Below are 13,082 nucleotides of genomic sequence, written 5' to 3' on the forward strand. Positions count from 1 at the left end.
TTTTAATATTTCACCCCTCTTGGAGTAGACAAGTGGACAGACAGATAGGTAGACTGTTGGCATAAGATGTCAACTACTCACAAGTAGTCTGAATTTGAATTCGACAGAAATTTCTTTTTTGCTTTTGTCTGAAACAATATTAAAGATTGAAAGGACCCGTGGGGTTGTTGGGATGAAAGAGAGGATAGGCACAGAAGCAGCTGATGACAAACACTGCATCTCGATCTCGATCTCGATCAATCTGGACCCAATGTCCATCTCATGCTCGTGCACATTTTACAAGCTACTCCTATGACCAATACAGAATGACACACAACCTAATGTTTGATCAGATAGAAGGATCATATCAGTGGATTCAGTGGATATAAAGTCCATAGTGTCCTATTCAGCCGTACGTACTGGAATTGCTGATCCGCACTTTAGATCAGCTATAGCTCCAGACGAATTTATTATGAAAACAAAGTAGACATATTATATCATGTTTGACATGAAAAATTGCGTTCTCTGATCAAGAAAGGAAACTGAACGTTGCACCAGAAAAGCTTGTTAATTACATATTCCCTCGAGATTTTGTCTTTTGGGTTGGTGGATGCTTCCGTCCTTGCTAGCTCATGATGACTATAGATGATAGCTCATATAATGATGCTTCCGATTGACCCTCAAGATTAATTACACTTTGTGTTAGTCCTTTTAAATGGGAGCGTATCCTATGCACACAGGCCCTCGCGTGTACACACCATGTACACCAACTAAAAATTATCACAAAAAATTCTAGGAAAATTCATACATGTACTTTCAATAGTATTACATCTACGTGCAAAGTCGCATCTTCAAATTCATTCTACATAGAGAATAACAAAAAAGATAAAATTCTAACAAAATTGCAACCTTAAAACTGTCAGATTTTTTGTTTTTTTTGTTACGGCTAAAATATAATGAATTTGACGTTAAGATTTTAACCCTAGGTGTAATACAATTGAAAGTATGTGTATGATTTTTTCTAGATTTTTTGGTGACATTTTTTAGTTGGTGTGCACGTGTGTACACGTGAGGGCATGTGTGCATAGGATATGTTGCCCTTTTAAATTCTACCTGAATATAACCTAACCTCCTAACGTTTCACTCTTTATGATTATTACGCCCAAGACAGAGACCAATCGAGAAAATTGATATTATGCGGTTGTCACACGTGGGTTCCACACATAAATACCACTCTCCAAAAGAGATTCGATAAAATACCACTCGCAATACATGGTTACATGCTAAAATATTATTTAAGACCAAATTACCCATGCACTCCTCTTCTTTCTCCCTCGAACGCCATCATCCCCATTGTGTGCTCCGTCCTCCCCGCCCGCGCTGTATAGCCAGCCTCGCTCCTCTCCGTTCCTTCCGAGGAATGCTAATTGGCGCGTACGCGCCGGCGGCACGTACACTGCCAAAAGCCCATGAAGCCCACGTACACTCCTAAAAGCCCACATGTGTTTCTTTCCTCTTTTTTTTTCTTTTTTGAGCAGCCACGTTTGTTTCCTTTTTTATCTCAACTCTTAAAAACTTTCAACTGAAATTTGAAATTTTCAACTCAGATTTAAAATCTTTCAACTCAGATTTGAAAATTTTCAACTCAAAATTTGAAAACTTTCAACTCGAAATTTAAAATTTTCGAAGTCAAATTTTGAAAAATTTCAACTTTTCATCTCAAATTTTAAAAACTTTTAACCGAAATTTGAAAACTTTCAACTCAAAATACAAAAACTTCTAACTCGGATTTGAAAACTTTCAAATCGATATTTTGAAAAACTTTCAAATCGTATTTTGAAAAGTTTCAAAATAAATTGTTTTCATATTTTTGTGGGAAATTACAGTAGCATTTTCACTAATCACTATGATTACCGCTAATTGTCAGGATTAGTGACATGATTAGTTTCAACGCTATTGAAGAGGCGGAGGCCCGCGCGCGCGAGTTAGCGCTAGCCATCCCCGATCCTTCCGGTGCGCACTGCTGGCTGGCTAGTGCACACGTTCGGCCGCTGTCAAGCGGTCACCTGCTCCGACGAGGTTCTCCCTGTGCAAAGGTTCAGCCGCCATCGACGAGTTGCTCCTCACACATGGCGTCAACCAACGAGTTTTTCCACGCAAGCAACATCGCTGGCCACCAAGGTCCTCCCAATGCGCGCATCCGTCGAACGTTGAGCGATGCTGACCTACGTTCGTCGATCTGCTAAGGGACTAAGAAGAGTGGAGGGTAATTTAATCCCGGATAATATTATAGTGTACATGTAGTCACGGGTTGAGTATGATTTTATAGAATCTCTTTTAGGAAGTAGAAGTTGGATAAAACCCACTTGTGACAATGTCATAATATCATGTCATATTTCTCCACCCACATACATCAGTACACAACACCCACCACTACACAACATGTTAAAAGTTTCGGTTCATAACCTCTATTAGGAGTATATATATATACTCTAAAGCATGAGACATATTGGGCACTTTTCGTTAACACAGTAACCAAACCTTTCAGGAAAAGTGATTCGACACTCGACTAAACAAAGCTAGACAACGAATAAAATTGGGCTATCACCTATCACACGCCAATAGCAGTTTTAAACTGCCGTTCAGAATCGCAAATAAAGGTATCGTCACGCACAACTAAAAAATATTTTCCCCTCGCGGCTAAAATCAGTTTTCGCTGGTCACTAACAGTTTGCGACCAAAGGTCAGGAAATCAAAGGTGTTCACAGCCAAGCGGGACTTCAACCGCCAGAGAAAATCAAACGTCTTCACAGGCGGAACTTCAACCACCAGCGACAATTGATTTTCGCTGGCAGCTGTGTTGCACGGGCCACGCCGACAGTCGATTTTTGTTAGCGTATCTGTCAAGCCGGCCGCCTGCGAAGCTCAATTTTGGTTTAAAAAAATTGAATATATGCCCTGCATCTGTTGTCTTGCTCTCTCACACACACTACTAAAAAACGATTTTCCTATATAGGGACCTCTTTAGATTGTAGACGGATCATAACTGGTCGCGTCTATGAAAATCGTCCTCCATTTTTTTGTGAGGCTCCTTAAGAGTACCGCATGAAAAATTAATTTTCACGTGCGGGCCTCTTAAATGGACAGCCCGCAAAAATAGGTCTATTTTTGCAGGCGGACCTCTTACTATCGCCAAGCCGCCCCCTCTGCCTCCCCTGCCACCCCTGCCTGTCGTCAAAGAATCAGGAGAGAGAGAGAGAGATAGGTGAGGAAGGGGTTCGATATAGGGTTGGTGGTGATAGCCGAGCAAAGAAAAAAATAGAGGGACGGGACAAAACAATTTCTGCGGCTTGGTTGGTGGGGGTTCATGTGCTATTTTATTCCCTTCCACGATTTTTTGTAAGCGGGGCTTTAAGACCCATCGATTGTAAAAATAAAGGTATTTTTGCAAACAATACTTTTAAGGCTCCGCTACTAAAAATTGATTTTAACTAGTGGGGCTAAGTTTTCTGCATCTTCTGCTATTTTTACTAGAGAGAGATTTTTTAAGTCAGCCAGCAAAAATATATTGAAAGTGTCATGAAAAACCATTTTTTATGGTGACGTACGAGGATATATGGAATCAGATGTTTGGAAGCGTGCTTGGTGCCTTTAGTTAGGAGAATTAAACTTACTAAAGATGGCAGTGGTGCTAATGCACACGGAGCGCTCGAAACAATAGTTCAAGCGATATACAACGCTCCCTATAACCCACCTTTCCTCCGCTAGTTTTTCGTTTTTTACCACCACACATTTTGTATTTCTCTCCTTTCCATGTTATCCATGCTTCATCAAAGGCTGGATAAAATATTTACCATCTAGAATTTTTTCATTTTCTCATTCCTTCTCTCCGATTTTTCTGTTTTCTTGTTTTATTAAAATATTTACCATCTAGTATTTTATTTTCGAGTTTTCTATTTTTCTAGTGTCTCCCCACGTTTCAAAAGTAACAAATTTACTCGCATAAATCCAACCTTCAAAAGTAATAAATTTACTTGCTTGAATGCCCCCACATAACAAATTTACTTGCTTGAATGCCCCCACATCATTCATCACCATTCCTAGATGGCTGTAAAAAAAAACTACTATCAGCTTACAACACTAATAATTCTTTTACCAGTGTTAGAAATACTGTTTAGACTTTGTGGTGAACGAGCAAAACAACTACCATATTCCTCTCGATATAGCCCATGTTCTCGTAGCCAACAGGTAGTAATATATTTACTGACGTGTTCATACATAGTATAGGAGTAAAAACCGATACAAATTTTTTTCACAGACTGTTGTTAATCTGAATCATAAAATGGTCGTATGAATGAAAAATTTACAGACTCAATTACACATATGTGATAAAATTACTCATAGTTGAATCAAACTAGAAAAGAAAAAATTGTTCCAGCCAAAAATCCATCTTGAAGCTAGGATCCAGGTGCCTTTGCTGGATCTTACGATAGGAATGGAGAGACTGGTTTGTTTCTTGTGATTGGTGGTAGAGAGGACAATCGGATGGCGAACTGCAGTCGGTGATAAAATCACGAAAGGATGTATAGCGGCGTAATTTAGAGATGAACTCGGATGCGCAGTAGCAACCATCCATCATCTAGCAAGCAGAAGAAAAATAAAAAAGCATTATCGTTCATTTCATAGAGACAACAAGCAAAAGAAAAATAGCAAACAACCTCCGTCACCGGCTGATTCCTCCATATCCTTTGTGGCCATCCACATGGAGTATGATGTGCAAATGTAGAATTTGTGCACCACATCAATTCAGATCATGTAATATTGCAGATTGCACATTAATTAGATTTTCAAAAAGAAATTGAGCCTTGTTTCATGCGTGAAAGTGAAGCAGAGTATGCAAATGAAAATTTGAAGCAAATTGGAGTATCATTTCCTTACTTGCTTGTTCTGTCAATGTTGTCAATGTGGTAGATGACGTGGAGCAGCCGCTGGTTGTTGCTTTTGGCCCAAGTCAACACCTCCTCCTTGCTGGCTAAGGCGCTGCCCGACATCCAGCAGCGAGGCCCTGAGCTTATTCACGTCCTTTGCGCTCCGCCTCAGCCTCACCGGTTCGAGCTGCAACATTGCAGTGCAGTCCATTCAAGAAACATACAACGACAAACCGACAGTGAATACACTGAATTGCCGAAAAGGAATCAATCTTTTGATGGGCTCACCTGCGGTGGCGATGGAAGGAGAAGCGATATCCGATGGCTAGAGACCATCCCCTATCGCACCTGTCGACTGAGCCCATCTCCACTCACTGCCTAGAGACCACAGCTCGACACCACCACTAGGAGAGGGAGAGGGAGGCACATCCGCGCGTGAGGGAGCTGATGAAGACGATGTTGAAGGCTGGTTCTCCCGTCTTCACTTCGCGCAGGATGAGGGAGAACATGCATGATGAGGATGAAGGTGGGAAGCCCGCCATCGAAAACGGCCGGCCACCGCCATCAACCACCAGGGTGCCGTTGTCCTCCTCCCTAGTACGCACTGCTCGCCGGCCATCGTCATCAACCGCTGGGGTGCCATCGCCTTCCTCCCTGGTGCGTCACTGATCTATAGGCTAGGATGGTGGATTGATTTAGATCCAAAAAAAAGGAAAAGGTGAAGTGAGATGAGAGAAAGTGGTTGATTGGGTAAAAAATATATTATATGCCGGAAGCGGAAAAGTTATTTTATCGAAGTAAATTATTTACTCTGATAATAGTGGGAGTGGGACGATAGATATGTAGGATGGGTCTGACTGACGCATATTTGGAGTAGTAGTTAGCGCGCGCTGCACTTGTACTAGTAACTCTATTAAAGACGGACAGGCGGCTGGCATATATATATATATATCGATCTCTGGCAACTTGGTAGAAGTAGCAATCGAGATCGGATCGATGGTCGGCAATGCATGAAACATCGTCATTGTAACGGCCCCTCATTTACTACTCACTAATATATTGTAAAATACTGAGTTAAAATTGTAGCATAGTGCAGTAGTTTTGAGCAAGTAATTATAGTTTTCTGTAATTTACTATAAAACGATCTTAGATGTTTCCAACCTATAAGACTACCTTTTATTAAAACTTGAGATATATGCATGGTATAATGCTATCTATTGGAACTTATATCAAGAAAAAACATTTTTAGAAGTAAAGTTAGTCAGTTTCAGCAGTTTAGGGAGTAAAGGGAAAAAAAGATAATTTAGAGAAGGTTAAAGTGCTCTGAAAAAATTGTTTAAGTGAACAAGATGGACCTTTGTTTTCTTGATATTGATTTAAGTGCTTAAAGAAACTATTCTGAAATTTTCCAAATTTCCTTGGGAGGGAAGTGAATAGTTCCTCGCACTAAAATTATGGATGTGCATACCGGATTGACCCTTGGAATGCATCAAGATTTGTGCAGTTCTACCAGAGAGAGGCAGATGCAAGAATGTCTGCTATAAATAATCTCATCACCAATTCCAGAGATAATGGTATCTTGTGTGGCTGGATATATGGGTTATATTTCTGCATATTTATATATACATGTCTCGTTTGTGCAGGTGGCCAATAACCTGTTTACGCTGGTGTTTTTTGACCCGTCTGCAACCGTGTACCTGTAAAAATCAGGGTTTTGCACTGTCGGAACTTCGATCGCCCTTGGAAATCGATTTCTACGGGTAGCTCTCTTAACAACCCACCCATGATAAATTTTCCAATTTTTATTTTTGTAGGCGAAAAATAAAGCTCAAAAAAATATTTCATATTTTGGTACTAGTAGCATATATAGGATTGAAAATATGTGTGGGCGTGCAGATTATAGGATTCCAATCCGGGTCCACGACCACTCATTCAGCACGTAATATCATTGCCATCTCACCCCTGTCAAGCAGAGTTGGATATTATTATTGTAACTTCACCTCTCACAAAACATGCAACACATATTTACACTCTAAATGATATCAAATGAAACAAAAAATCATTGACAACAAACTTGTAGATCGCATCAAGCTTTACATCTATGATATTGTTGACAGGGGATACCCATAGACTGGATAAATAGGGTATTGGGGTACGTTGATACGAGGATCTACACGATACGACATCAAAACAGATAAAAGACAAGGATTATACCAGTTCAGGCCCCACGTGAGGTAATAGCCATAATCCAGTTTATATGAGATTGATATGGAAAACCACATAATACAAAGAGTACATATGAATCCGATGATGCCGGCGAGATCCTTGTCAAGATCGTTCGACGAGATCTCCTGGCGACTTCGGCTTCGTAAGCTATGGTAGGTGTGTTGGTGCTGTGATTCGATGATCCTGAACACCTCCGGGGGTATGTCTTTTATATCATGAGTTGGCTTAGTTTCCAAGTAGAACTGATCGGAGACAATGTACCCTGCACGATAGAGAATAATCCATATCCTTTCCGAGTAGGACTCTGTTAATCGCCAGCCCGTGAGGATATTTTCCATAATATCTTGTACACTTTCTTATCGCATACGGAAATATATTATATAAAAGATGCTATACCAATCTTGCATATTCGATAAATCGTAGGATAGAAGGTACGCTTTATCTGTAACCCTGACAGATATATAGACTATAGCCATATATCCACCCGAGCTCATTGAAAGTTTTAAAAGCCTGTTTTATCAAAATAGATCTGAGAATTTGTAACGAATACATATTTGACCCATAGACAATCTCAAATGAAAAAATGTTCAACTAGATCTCATCGAGACTTAGAATTTTCATATAAAGTTTATCATGATCTGACTTAATATGAAAGAATTAAGATTTTCTTTCGTGTTTCAGTGATGCTCTCATTTTCACGGATGGTTTCTTGCAAGAGTCACCCGCGAAAATTAATTTTTATGGGTTGTCCATTTCTGCGGGTGGTTTTCTAAAGAAAGTCTGCCTCAAAAAAATTTTTTAAGGCGGTTATCTTCGAGAAATCTTCCTGCAAAAACAATTTTCCTCCAATTTTTAAAACTGACTAAACTTTAAAAATTTGTAGAAAAAGCATTTTAAGTTCGATGGAGGTGAACCAAAGTTCTCCATTATCCTTACAATATTCTATTTAATATGGCTTGGTTCATATTTACCTAAGATACTTATTTCAGTATGATTGTTCACTTATGTCTTATGTCTTGTAGTCTCTATACGAGTGTATATGGGAACAACCCTTAAAAATTGAAAATTAGAACCCCTAAATATCTTGCATACAAAAGTTTCAATGACAAAGTCATATATCTCATCGAGAACTACAAATCTATCTATTATATACTAAAAGTCCATTAAACTTCCTACAAACGCTCCTAAACCGTCATGTGGCGCTCCTATAAACGCTCCTAGATTGCCACGTGGCGTTTTAATAAATCCTAGAAATTCTAAGAAAAACGCAGAACATCTGGCCATCGATTTTCATTTAATCTGGTGGACCCACTATTTTAAACCATTAGATCTTTGTTAAGAAAAAACCCAAATCAATCTATAAAAAAAATCGCACGTTACCCGCGCGGTGTCCCCGTACGTGGACCTGTACGTATGTACGTACATACGTACGTACGTATCCCCTGTAAGTCTTTTCTTTTTTTTCTTCTTATATTCTTAGATAAGATGAAAAACTATGTTCAATTAAAGTTGTAAAAATATTGCTATTTCAAGTTTTATTCTAAATAGCGCATCGCATCAAAACATCCATTAAAAATATTAATAAATTAAAATTGTAGATTATGTGATTGTATATCTCTTAATAACATAGTTAAATTATTGGACTTATATTTTCAAAAAATAAAAAGAATTTAAATTATGAGCAGCGTTCTAAAAATTTACTCACTCCCTACTGTATAATATTGATATGCCCAAATGACATTATTAAATTATCATGAATATATTTTTCATATATTATATGTTCCTTTATTCATATATTTTTGGAAAATTAACGATTATATATTTTTTTACACCATGTGGATGTATTTTTTTATCTCTTAGGCTTCATTCGGTCTACCTCATTAGATGAGCTTATCTAGGACACGCGAAAAAAAAAGCATGTCGTCAGCGTAAGATTAATTAACTATTAAATATTACAAACTTGAATATGGTTTTATTTGATATTTTAAAAAAATTTTGCATAGAAAGTATTTGAAAACATGCATCATTTCAGGAAACATCTTAAATTTACTATAAAATATATAGTATATAATATATTTTGTCAATTAGGAATAGAGCTAAATATATCAATCATATATCCCTACTAATTCCTATGTGTATAAGTTTCATATACAAACCACTATCCACCAATTATCAAGTCATATTAATTACTTATGAGGCATCCGTGCTTAATGCACCTAATAATTAGATGACATCTAATATGCAGTGTGTTATCAAGTACTGATAATGGACAATACTAAGTGAGAAACCAGCAACAAATGAACAAATGATAGGTAAGAATTGATACCATCAAGCCACAACAAATAATACTTCCTTCGTTTCACAATGTAAGTCATTCTAGCATTTCCCACATTTATAAAATGTTGCATGTAACCACATTATATCTTCTTAATTATATCATTCCCATCTATATAACAATATGCTAATTATTAACATTACATATTATTCCATCGTATATTACCCTGAACATACATAGGTGAATCAAATATATAATAAAAGAAAACACAAAACAAAAAATATATTAACTCATATGTTAGCGAACGATGGTGATAGATGAGTTTAGATATAACCGGAACAATTTGCACTGTCATTATAGTTTAAGGGTGTAACTCAGACTATTTCTTTTAAATAAAAGTCACTTCCACATGATAAGGATTCATAATACAAATTTAATCAATACTAATTTAATTTAGTAAAGTGCCCGCGCATATGCGCGAGCCACCTTCCTAGTTTTATAAAAAGTTTGTCATCATCCGAAATGACTTTATATGGAATTACGATTCTTTTTCGTATTTTAGTGGCGTTCCCATTTCTAAGACAGGTTTCTTACATATAACCGCCCACTTAAATATATTTTTACAGGCTAATGTTGTAGGAGCCGCTCATAGAAAGAAATATTTTTGTGGACGGATTCCTGGGAGATCTACTCGCAAAAAAAATAGATTTCAGCAAGCTATCTATGATGCGAGGCGGCCTCAAGCACTTTCCCAGGCGGTATTTTCTCTGGCCTCTCATGGACAGATGGTGACGCTCGGAAAAATGATTTATGTAGTAGCAGTATGCCTCAGTTATTCCTTTATGATTGATTACAAATTATTTATGGTTTGGTTATTCGTTTGTAATTATTTCGGCAGATTTTTTTTTTACCAAGAGACAAATATAATTGTCGATTTTAGGGAACTTATGATATTTTTTTCTGAAAATATAAAAACATCTCTGGTTAATGTTGCTTAATTTTACTCTTAAGTTAATTTTTCACTTCACGTACTCATTTTCCCTTAATAAAATCAGATCAGAAAAAGACCAGTGCATCCGCCATCAGGCCATCAGTGACGCCAAAGTTTACAGCTTAATTACCACGTACGGCACAGTAAGATCGCCGTCAGGCTTTCAGCAGGTACAACCTATATACTTCCTCCGTTTCAGCCATTAGTTTTCATATCCAACTTTAATCATTCGTCTTATTTAAAATAATTTTCTGATTAGTATTTTTATTATTATTAGATTATAAAACATGAATAGTACTTTATGCGTGACTTATTTTTTTAGTTTTTTTTAAAAAACAATTAAATAAGACGAACGATTAAAGTTGGATATAGAAACTCATGGCTGCGTTTATTTTGGGACGGGGAGAGAGTACGACCAAATGAACCAAATGACAGAAACTGGCTGGATCGGTATGATGGTCCAGATGCCCACTGTCAGCGGCCTATCTGTCACGACAACACTTCACTAGCACTTGTTTTTTATGGCTTTTTGTTTGCAAATGACCATGTTGTTAGAAGTAGCTTTAGAACGACGGTCTTTACTAGCAGTATTATACAACTATATTTTCAGTTTTCACCCATAGAAATGATATTAATCATTTATTTAATAAGATGTCGTACTAAATACTGCCCATTAGTAATACCAAAATTTAATATTACCAAAAAATGATAATTTCTTTTTGCAATGAAGAAAACAAGTCCTTCGTAACTACTGAAATATTTTTTATCTATGCTATTTATTTATGATCGTACGTAACGGCCAGTACTAGATCCCGTGCCAGCTAAAGCTAGCTCCTCACGATGGTACACAGAGTAGTTGAAAGAGAAGTTTTCCGGTATTTGAGAAAGTAGTTCGAGTTATCTAAATTTTATACTAAAATTGTATCTTGAGATATTTTATACTTAGAGGTAACAATTTTTTTAAAAAAATATGGTATCTTCTAAGAATAGTAAAATTAGTAGTTACTCAGATAAATGGCTAAATGTAACTATATTTTAAAATGGATGGGATATTTTTTTTATATTTTGAACTTATTGCTAAATGTAACTATATTTTAGAATGGTTGGGGCTTTTTTTATTTTTTGAACTTTTAATTTTTTTAAATTTAAAAATAAACTCTTTAAAAACTTATTTTCAAAAGATCTAAATCTTTTGGCCATGCCAGCCAGACTAGTATGGCAAAACAATACTGTCACGCTGGTCTGGTTGATGTGACACCGTTATTTGGTCACGCCGGTCTAATTGGCGTGACAGTGTTATTTGGCCACGCCACCCTCGTTGGCATGACAGGACAAAACTGTCACACTAGCTGTGTCTGACGTGTCAGTGTTGATTTGCCACGTCAGGTGGGCTAGCGTGCCAAAAGGTTCAGAATCTGCAAATAAGTTTTGGAAGAGTTTTAAAATTTTAAAAGTTCAAAAAATTAAAAAAAAATATCAGCGGATGGAGTACTGCAGATGTTTAGGTAGGGTTGGGTTAGCAACCCAAGTGTGTGGTAGTAGCAATTTGCAGGGATGAGTGGACGACCGATCCAAGGACATGCATATCAGGCATACGTAGTACTATGCATTGGGTAGGTGGTAGCTGATATGTCCCTCTTGCAAATGGCCTATTGGCCTCCAATCTGTGGCTCTTGTTGCCACTGGCTGTACGCATCGCTGCAAAGCACATGTGTACTCTGGTTAGGTCCAAATCACCCGACAGATAAACGGAACATACATAGCAAAAAAATGTTTTGCCAAATCAAAATTTCCTATTTAATTTATCGTTGGACGTCCACTTCCAGCTGCTCGCGAGTGTTCGTGGCTTAATTGGTTGAAAACGTTTGTTGAAAGGAAATTTCGTGACAATATATAAGAGAATTTCGGAAAACTTGCGATATATTTATTTGTGTTAATCTAGATATCAAAAGTTGATTTTTCATAGCAAATACATAAAGTAGTTAGATTTGTTTGGACCCTAAAAATTTGTTGTCTCCACCACTGATAAGATATCGATATTAAAATATATAGGCCGTTGGATTGTAGTGTTATTATTTTGAAAGGACGCTTGAATGTAATGCTTGTTACCCTTGTTAATTAGTGTCCAGTTTCTCTTTTATATTAAACAAAGTTTCTGCTTAAGGAGTTTGTATTGAACAGAGTTCTCTGCTTCAGGCCTCGTTCGTTTAATCCTCAAGAGAGGGGGAATAGAGGGGATTGAGAAGGAATAATTCCATACTACGTACAATAGTTGTGAAATAAATCCCCTCCAAATCCCTCCCAATCCCTGTGTGAGGGATTAACCGAACAAGGCCAGTTTTACATCCTAAATATTGAACAGATGTACCTAAATATTTTTTTCTAAAACAATAAATCAATATTTCTTTTTTTATCACTTAATAATAATACAACTACTTGTAAACTTTACTTTCTTGGAGAAAAATGACTATATTCATCATAAATAACTATAATTATAACTAGTATAGCATGGCTTAATAAAAATTAAAAAATGGTCATTAGGCAAATAAAATCTAAAGTACTGGACTAAAAAAATATCTTGATTTAATTAAGCACCTCAATACAATCTAAAAATTGAGAGTAGAGAAGGCTGAAGTTAATTTGTATATGAGAAATTTTCCATTTCCGATTCCAAGAAAAAACT

General features: G+C 37.0%; 1 long non-coding RNA gene across 2 annotated transcripts; it reads right to left on the reverse strand.

The window, feature by feature from the left end:
- Positions 1 to 4,250: 4,250 nt before the first annotated feature.
- LOC127755527 (uncharacterized) lies at positions 4,251 to 5,808 on the reverse strand. Of its 2 annotated transcripts, XR_008013031.1 has the most exons (4): positions 5,718 to 5,808; positions 5,196 to 5,584; positions 4,698 to 5,094; positions 4,251 to 4,618 (listed from the first exon to the last, which is right to left on the reverse strand). It is a non-coding gene; the product is annotated as an uncharacterized LOC127755527 (long non-coding RNA). The 2 variants fall into 2 exon arrangements; XR_008013032.1 differs by having other exon boundaries at positions 4,251 to 5,094.
- Between the last annotated feature and the right edge of the window lie 7,274 nt (positions 5,809 to 13,082).

The sequence above is a fragment of the Oryza glaberrima genome, chromosome 11 (genome assembly GCF_000147395.1).
Source record: "Oryza glaberrima chromosome 11, OglaRS2, whole genome shotgun sequence".
NCBI lineage: Eukaryota > Viridiplantae > Streptophyta > Magnoliopsida > Poales > Poaceae > Oryza > Oryza glaberrima.